The 9714-nt window shown below is 41.6% G+C and overlaps 1 protein-coding gene across 2 annotated transcripts in view; it reads right to left on the bottom strand.

The window, feature by feature from the left end:
* LOC102477705 (glutathione S-transferase A4) overlaps positions 1 to 9372 on the bottom strand; it is a 33362-nt gene extending 23990 nt beyond the window's left edge. The window contains exons 1-2 of one of the 2 annotated variants that reach the window (XM_014583038.2): positions 9296 to 9315; positions 8456 to 8503 (exon numbers count right to left, since the gene is read on the bottom strand). The gene's annotated coding sequence lies outside the window, so the exon portion shown is untranslated. Of the gene's footprint in view, positions 1 to 8455; positions 8504 to 9295 lie in introns of both variants that reach the window. The other variant, XM_006165716.2, reaches the window with a different exon arrangement.
* Between the last annotated feature and the right edge of the window lie 342 nt (positions 9373 to 9714).

Below are 9714 nucleotides of genomic sequence, written 5' to 3'. Positions count from 1 at the left end.
GTGAAAAAATGAAAAAAAAAAAAAAAAAAAAGAAAGAAAGAAAAAAAGAAAAGAAAGAAAGAAAAAAATCCAGGCTCCTTGGTCATTCATCCATCTGGGTATTCTTAGTGATTTGAAACTTAGATTAAAACTCCCATGGGAGATTAACTTAATGTGCTATTGAGTGTCAGACAGTATCTGTTCCAGTGACCCAGTCAAGAGTGTGTAACAACGATTGGCTGGTGCTGGGACGGCAAATTCTCTCAGGTGGTAGGCGTAGCAGCAAAATGCCATCCTCATATGATCAAGAATGGGACAACTTTCCTGCCAGCACTTCAGAATCAGCACTGTAAGGGATGCAGAAATATGGGCCCATGGAGGTGTGGGAACGTGACTCCCATGGGAGAACCAGCAACACCAGACCAGCGGGCAGAGATGGACAGAGACAGGAAACAAGGACCATCCCAGTGTTTTCCTTTGGGAGAGGTGGAGTCACTGAGAGGAGAGACCTCTGTTCCTGGGGATATGGCCCTCATGGATGTGGATTGCTAGCTACCAACCTCACTGAAGGAATGCACACTGGGAAACCTGAGGTTGAGGGTGCGATTCTGATTCCTTTCATCTACTCCCTTGCCAAGGATGGTACTCCCATTGTGTCCAGTCCCCAAATGGGAATGATGAGCAGATATTAAGATACAGATTTTTTTTTTTTTTGGTAGAGAGATTTTTGCTAGAGGCCACATGTGCTCACTGGAGAGACAGAAAGCAAGAAATCACCCCTCGGGGAAGTGGCCATGCCACAATACCCTCTCCTCCATTTTCCTCTCAGGATTTTGGGTACACACACCCACCCACACACACACACACACACACACACAGAGTGAGTTTTAAGCCACCAGCTCCAGGACTCAAACCACAGTCCAGCAATAAAATCTTACACCATCTGCTAGTCCCAATATTCAAAGCTTTCTTTTTTTTTAAATATTTTATTTAACTTTATTTATTTATTTTAATTTGAGCAGAGAGGGACAACACGAGAGAGAGAGAGAGAAAGTGAGAAAGCAAGCCACCAGGTCCAAGACTTGAACCACAGTTGGCCATGTGGGAGTCCGGCACCTCAACCACTGCACCAATAGCTGGCAACCTTCAAAGGTCAGGCCCTGAGTCCTCGCTATTGCTGTACAAGCTTATCCCATCTCTCTAAGCGTCTGTTTCCTAATCCTTAAAATGGGGGTGGAAGCTGTAGTACCCACCTCAGTGGGTTTTGTTTTGTTTTGTTTTGTTTTGGAGAGTTTTTTTTCACTATAGGGTGTGTGTGCTCACCAGAAAGACAGAGAGAGAGAGATAGAAAGCGAGAAATCACCCCCCAGCAGGGACGGCCATGCCGCAATCCCTTCTCCTCCATTCTCCTCTCGGGATCTTGGGCACACACGCATACGCACCCAGCGTGAATTTAAGCCACTGGGTCCAGGACTTGAACCACAGTCGACAACGTGGGAGTCCAGTGACATAGCATTACACTAACTGCTGGTCCCTCACCTCAGTGGGTTTTTATGAGGACTGAGGATTGAATAAAGCAACAGATAAAATAGGTACTGCAATAACAAGTAGAGTCCTCCATGCTTACTTAAGTGATTTACAGATTTAGTGTTTTCTAGAGTTTCTTTTGCTAAGATTGACTGTTTTATATCTTTTATAAATATTTGTTTCAAATGCATTTGATATTTTGTAAAATAAAAAAGCTCAATTTTTTTTTTTTTTTTTTGTAAGTTCAACCTAGCATTGCAGTATAAGTTACTGGGTTGACAGAAAAGTCATGACATATTTTCTGTTTTTCTATGTGGAAATGGGTCATGGCTTTTCTGACAACCCAGTATTTTAAAAGTAAAATCTGGTGTGGCTTTTACCTGCATTTTGTGATTTATGAGCATACTCGGAGCATATTCATGGCTTGCTGCCTTATGCAACTGAGGATGCATGTTGGGATTTTAGATGACCCCTCTGGGCATTTTTTAAATTTTCTTAAAAATAATTATTTAATTTCATTTATTCATTCACTTACTTTAATTTTATTTATTCATTCATTTATTTTAATTTGAGTAGAGAGAGGCATTCAGAGGGAGAGAGAGAGAAAATGAGAAAGCAAACCACCAGGTCTGGGACTCAAATCATGGTCTGCCATGTGAGAGTGTCCAGCACCTTAACCATCATGCCTCCTGTTGGTCCCCTAGGTGACTCTTTAGTAACTAGGATAATTTTTCCCACTCCGCTCTGCCTGCTCCTTCTCACGCATGTGGGAGACTGAAGGGTGAAACTTTGGAGATGACACATTATTAACTAGCAACTCAAATGTTAACCAGTCACCAACTGTTTCTTGTAAAAATCCCAGAAAATGTCTGCGTACCCCTTAAATATCTGGCTTTGGCCAACAAGTCACTTACCTGAATTATCAGCCTTGGCTCCCTGGGCTCTAAACTAGGCTCTCGGGATGCAGGATGAATGAATGGACCGGCAGGTTATCAAAAAAGCGTTAGCTGGGTCCAGTCCCCATCCCCAACTCCTCCCCGGAAGACCTGCTTCTTCTATAGTAACTGATCACAGAGAAGGGACGCCTTATCTCTTACAGACTCACACCTAGCCAAGAACCAATTGTATTCCCTGGAGTCTACGCTACAAGGGAATTCTAACAAGGATGCAAACTCCTAGAAAACAGGGATCATATATTTGGTCCATTCCCTGTAGATCCAACTCAATGTTATCCCAGACAGTGACTGTGCAATATACATTATTGATATTTTAATATACGGTGGCATATTGATAATGATAGTGTGATACTCTCAATGGACCACTTTGAGATACCAGTTTCTGATGCTGACAAGATTTCCATGCTCAACCTTTCATTGTTGTTTTATTTCCATATCAAATAACTACTGAGTTTCTATAATGGATAAAACACCAAATTAGGAACTCCAGGCATAACAAGATAACTAAGATGAAATTCCTGCCGTCAGAAATACCTAGACTACTGGAAACCAGCAGTTAGCGTAATGGCTATGTCGTTGGACGCCCACGTAGTCGACCATGGTTCGCATCCTGGACCCGGTGGCTTAAAACTCACGCTGGGTGCGTGTGTGTGTGCATGCTCCAAGATCCTGAGAGGTGAATGGAGGAGAAGGGATTGCGGCGTGACCGTCCCCTCTGGGGGGTGATTTCTCGCTTTCTGTCTCTCTGTCTCTCTCTGTCTGCCTGGCGAGCACACGCGCCCTATAGCAAAAACCTCTCCCAAAAAAAAGAAATACCTAGACTACTATGAAGCAAGTCAGAATGAAATAAGCATCTAATTAAAGTACATTATGCTATTACAGGAATTGGACAGAGCCTTACAGAATGAGTTCCTGTACATTTGATCCCATCCCCACCCATCTTGCCTCAAGGTATTACAGGTTGGTTACACGCCTATCCCAGGTCCTCTAATCCCTTTACCTTGACCTCTAATGAATTTCAACAAAGATTAGGATAACTCACAGCTTAGTGATACAAAAGACCAGGTTTGTTTATGCTTGAAAAAAACTCAAAACTATCCTCATTGTTTCAAAGTACATTGTCAAGGCTTAAAAGAACAGGTGCAATGGAAATATTCCCTCCACCTGTGGGAAATGAAGGAGCAGGAAATAAAGGAGTGGCGCTTTGTGGCGTGGTGGATTTTGCCCAAAATGCAAACAATGAGAACTCTTTCTGAAAGACCCAGAATCTGGAGGATCAAGTTGAGCATAAACTCATGCCCAACTCTTCAAATCTGCCTGTTCTACCAGTAGGTGTGTCATGACCTAATAAACCTGGTTCGCCTCTCATGGGTCTGATGGCAGTGGGCACTGAGCCCACCACATCTCAAGACTGGCAAGTGCCACCCGAGTGCAGCTTCGACTGAGCCAAGTGGCCATGTACTCCCCACCCAGAGCCCCAAGTGCAGGCCTAAGGGCAGAGCAGAGAGTGGTGATAACCACGTGACAACTTTGGCTGGTTGGAGTTTGGTTCTTTGGTTTAAAAAAAAGCCCAAACTCTTCCAGAAAAGGTGGAAGAACACATTTATCCTAGTATGCTAATCAAAGTTAGGTCCTGGGTACTGAAAAAAATGAAGACCGAAATTCAAATCCCAGCTCTGCCTTTCGTTTAAACAAGTTTCTTCACCTCTTTGCATCCCAGCTTCCTAATTTGTACAATGAGGCTAACAGTGCTTAATTCACTTAGTTAGAAAGCTGAATGAGATAATGGGTGTATTGAACATATAACAACTTGAAGACAGTCCCCCCCCACACATATCTTTATATTGTGGAAACATTCACAAGTGAGCATGAAGTTACACTGGCCTTTTCTTAGAGAGAGAGACGTTTTTGCTATAGGGCACACGCACTTGCCAGAGAGACAGAAAATGAGACATTACCCCCCAGGGAAGATGGCCACATCACAATCTCTTCTCCTCCAATTGTCCTCTTGGGATTTTGGGCACACACGCATACACACCAGGCGTAAATTTCAAACTTCCAGGTCCTAGACTCAAACCTCCAGGTCCTAGACTCAAACAGCAGTTAGCCATGTGGGGTCCAGAGACATAAGCATTCTGGCATCTGCTGGTTCCTGATGTCAAACTTGCTGGGGTTTTTTGTTTTTGTTTTTGTTTTTTATAAGAGATTTTTGTTATAGGGTGCACTCCCTTGCCAAAGAGACAGAGAGAGACAGAGAGACCGAAAGCAAGAAATCAGCCCCCAAGGGTGTGGCCATGCTGCAATCCCTTCTCCTCTATTCCCCTCACAGGATTTTGGGCATGCATGCACACACACACACTGTGAGTTTAAAGTCATTGAATCCAGGACTCAAACCATGGTCAATGATGTAGGAATCCAGGGATATAAAAATTACACCATTTGCTGGTCCCCAAACTTGCATCTAATAGTAGCAGACAGCAGTCTCTAGAAATGTGATTTTAGACCCATAGCAGGAACTTCTGGAAGCCTGTTAGAAATGCAGAATCTGTGGCCAGGGAGTAGCACAGCAGTAATGCAACTAGAATATGTGAAGGTCCCAGGTTCGCTGCCTGAGGCGTCCCTCTACACTCTGGGTGTACACATATGCCCATGAGCCTCATTGGCTAAAGCTGGGCATGAATTGCAGTGTGAAGACACTATCAGGGCTGCCTCTTTCTCTCTCCTCTCTAAGATATAAATGAATAAACTTAAAAAAAGAAAAAAGGAAAAGAAGACTGTCAGTCCATGGGCTAGGACTACTGAAGCTGAATCTGTGTGATTAACAAGAGCCCCAGGTGATTTTCATGTATGTAAAAATAAAATCTAAGAAGCTGGATCTAGAGCAAAAACCAGCTAACCTGCACCTGAGGCTCAGTGTGGATCTAGGTTGTTTTCCCAGCAAGACTGGCCTACAGGGCAGGACATGATATTTAGAAGTAGGCTGAATAGGGAACCAGCAGTTAGCGTAATGGCTATGTCGCTGGACTCCCACGTAGTCGACCGCGGTTCGCATCCTGGACCTGTGGGCTTAAAACACACCAGGCGCATGTGCGTGTGTGCCCAAGATCCCGAGAGGAGAATGGAGGAGAAGGGATTGCGGCGCGACCATCCCCCCTGGGTGGTGATTTCTCGCTTTCTGTCTCTATGTCTCTCTTTGTCTGTCTGGCGAGCGCATGCGCCCCTATAGTGAAAAACCTCTCAAAGTAGGCTGAATAAATAGTAAGGTGGTGGAGTTCTATGTGGCTAAGGATAGAGAAGGGCGAGGCAAGAAGGAAGCTTGGAGAGTTGTAAGTCAATTTCCCATGTTAGGTCATCTTTACTAACCCTCTTTTAAGAGAGGAATTCCTAGAATTCAAGGCCTCCCTTGAGTTCCCAAATTTAACAAAGTACCAAATGTGCAGGTTCCAGCCACAGAGGTGTCAGTTTCCTCAACTATTAAGGGAGGAACTGGGTGGGGGGGGGGTGTCTGTGGGGGTGGTGGCATGGAGGTTAAGGCACTGAATCCCACATGGCTGACTGCATGATTCAAATCCCAGACCCAGCAGCTTAAAAAATACGCTGGGTATATGTGCATGTGTGCCCAAAATCCCAAGAAGTGAATGGAGGAGAAGAGATTATGGTCTGGCCAGTTCCCAAGGGGATTTCTCAATTTCCCTCTGTCTGTCTCTCTCAGGTGTGTGCATATGCCCTATGGCAAAAATCTAAAAAAAAAAAAATAATATAAATAAATAAATAAATAAAAAGTTTGTTTGGCATTAGACTCTTTGGTTTCTTCTTTCTGATCTCGTTTCTCGTCCATGCCTCACTCTGTCCTGTCTCCTATCTGTTGTACACATACCCTTGGGAAGAGAGCCAATTTCTTTAGGGTCAAATTTATTAAAAAAAAAATTTATTGACAGTTATTTTGGATAATTTCAACAAAACAAGACATGTTTTTCCCAATTATATTAATAGGTAAAAGCAGACTTTTAGTGAATTTTCTGGATAATAATTGTAAGGAAATAATTGAAAAGATTGCTAGAGTGCCTTCTGGGCTACGTTTTACATCCATTGTTTAAGTATTGAATAGCATAAGAAGTTATCAAGTAAGAAGAAAGTAACATTCCACTGCTCTTTTAACAAATACTTAGCAGACGTTTCCAGCCAGAATTATGAGATATCAATTCTAAACCTGTTATCAATGGCAATATCCTTAATATTAATATTGACTTCTTCAATGGATCACAATGACCTATATTTAGTACAGTCAGCAGATAAGCATTTGTCACTGTAACTAAAAACTCTCCTGAATAAGCCTAAGTTTCCATTTTAGTTTAGGTTTAATTATACAATGCCTTAGAGGAATAATTTGTTTTTGTTTTTGTTTTTGCTTTTTTAATTTTGCGAGAGGGCACGTGCACTCACCAGAAGGAGAGAAAGTGAGAAATCACCCACTATAGAGAATGGTCATGTAGCAATCTCTTCTCCATTTCTTGCTCCTTTCAGGATTGTGGCCACACATCTATGTTATCAGCCAGCATGTTTCTTAAGCTGCTGGGTCCAGGACTGAAATTGCACAGTTGGCTGTGTGGGATCCAGCCACCTTAACCACCATGCCACTGGCTGGCCCAGTGGAAGAAAGGAATATTAACATAAAGAAGGTTTTTGGTAAACCTTTAAAGTATAGCTTTACCATAACTTCAGTATAACTTCAAAGTTACAGCGATTATGAATTATTTCTATTTTTCTAACCTATGTTAGAAATCTTAGCAAAAGATTTGATTACTCGGATTTGTTATGTTATCTGCCATGGTCTCCTACCTGGAATCAGCCCCTCTAAAAAAGATCTCAAGTATTTATATGGCATTTTTCCTACAGAAATAACCAAATAATATTACTGAGGGAGTGGGGCGGTCATTACGCCAAGATGATAAAAGTAGATCTATTCTAAGCTCATTGGCTAAGTACCTTCCCCAGAGAGCCCCCTATTTCATTTTCAGAGACTAAATTCCTTCCAGTAAGGTATTGTGCATTGATTCATGTTCCAAAAACTCACAAGAGGTTGACTTATACCTCCAAGGCTGACAAACTTACTTAGATGAAAAATATACCTGAACCAAGAAAGATTGTATCTACTCGGGTCCTAGAGGCCTTTGGAGAGTAGATGAATGGCCCATTGTTGCTTAAAGATTGGGGAAAGCCTTAGAAAAATTTGTGTCACAGTTTGACTCAGGAAACACCTGCTTTTCAACGTGTCTCTGTTCCCTGGGGAGGTAGGACCCCAGAGGAAGACCTCAGTGGCAAATTATTTGGATTAACTCTTCCATGCATACAAAAAGTAGATATCAACATGTAGAAAGATTTAGTTTTACTCATTAGGCAATACGGCACCATGCGGCTAGTACCCATGTCCTTTATCCCTGGGCACAGAAAGATCTGAGATTGGCCTGAAGAGTAAAACAAACAAACAAACAAACAAAATCTCATGGCTCTAAAACTAGCAAGTGTTTTAAAATTTTACTGAGAATGTTATGTAAATATCCTTAATATTAATATTCGTTTCTACAATAGATCACAATGACCTAAATTTATGACACTCAGCTTATCTTAATAAATAAACATTATACTCAGCAGATAAGCTGAGTGTAATAAATAAACATTAACTCTCATATACTTATTTTTTAACTTACTGTAATGTGTGATGTGGGTGTGGGGACTTTTTTTTTTTTTTAAGAATTATTTATTTAACATTTATTTATTTATTTATTTTAATTTGACCAGAGAGGGACAGAGAGCGAGCGAGAGAGAGAAAATAAGCCACTAGGTCCGGGACTCAAACTGCAGTCTGCCATGTGTGAGTCCAGCACCCCTAACCACCATGCCACCTGCCAGCACCGTGGGGCCATGTTAATATGTCTGATGTGACGTATATCAGGCACAGGCAATGGAAGTCTTCAAAAGGCCTTTTCACTTACGTATCTGCTCTGCAGAGAAAATATGTTCCTTATTTGATATTGGTAAGCCTAGGAATAATAAAATTATAAAAGTTCAAGTGCAGTGCTTGAAGAAGACAAATGATAAACTTTTGTTTACAAGAGAAAAACAAATCAAAACTTTTTATTGTATTGTCTGGAAATAGTTCACTCTAGTCTGTATCCGTTCATTTAGTCGTCATCAAAAGAGCACTTTGCCTAAAAGAAAGGACTGACAAGTGTGCAGAATGTGCACAATCTTCTGTGAAGTTGTGATGCATCATTAGTTTGTATCTGTAAGTTATTGCTATAAATGTTACCCATATTTTTTGTTATACACAACTTTATACTTTGAAGCTCTGCAACTGAATTTGCAACTGAAATTTATTTTGCCAAGGTTTTCTGAATGAACTGAATAAAGCTTCTGTTGCAGCATGAAACAAAAAAGAAAGAAAGAAAGAATAATTGGACATACTGGTGGCATGGTGATTAAGGCAGCTGAATCCCACCTAGCTGACCCAGCAAGTCCTGGACCCAGCAGCTTGCAAAATATGCTGTGTGCACGTCCATGCATGCCCAAAATCTCAAGAAGAGAAAGGAGGAGAAAACACTGTGGTGAGGCCATCCCCCTCGGGGCAAGCTGTCTTACATTCCCTGTTTCTGTCTCTTTCTGTTTTCTTTGGCAAGCACACAAATCCTATGGCAAGTGAAAAAAAGAATAAAGATTACATCATCATCCACCAAGTTAAAATAATTGCTAACTGTAAGCCGCAAATCTGGCAACAAAATACTGTAACTATCCAACTAAGTCCAAGAAGAATATAAAAGAACTTCACCACTAACCTTTCCTCTTCTAGGCTCTGGTCTCCAGGTGAAGTGGGAGGATTAAGTGAAGAATTCAGGATTATGGCCCTTTTCTTTCCTACTGAAAGCTCCACCCACTCAAAATATTAGCCAATGAGCATTCTAGTTTGCAAACACATGCCTCTGAGGTTTCACTTTACACCCATTGCTTTTGTATGTAATAGTACATCCAGTTACCCAAGGAACAAGAAAGATTCTACTGGCTTTTTTAACAAATACTTGCCAAGTACTCCTTTGTGCCAATGTTTTCCTCCTTGGCTCTACAGAGGTGGTCACGATAGACCATATTCCTGCACCCATGGTACTTACACTTTGATTGTAAAAGGCAGTATAAATACATTTTTTAAAAATTGCACTTTGGGGACTAGCAGTTGGCATAATGGCTATGTCATTGGACT

Source organism: Tupaia chinensis, unplaced genomic scaffold (genome assembly GCF_000334495.1).
Source record: "Tupaia chinensis unplaced genomic scaffold, TupChi_1.0 Scaffold144010_1, whole genome shotgun sequence".
In the NCBI taxonomy this organism is placed as follows: Eukaryota; Metazoa; Chordata; class Mammalia; order Scandentia; family Tupaiidae; genus Tupaia; species Tupaia belangeri.
Note: the sequence above shows the minus strand (reverse complement) of the source record. Positions and strands in the feature narration are given on the sequence as shown.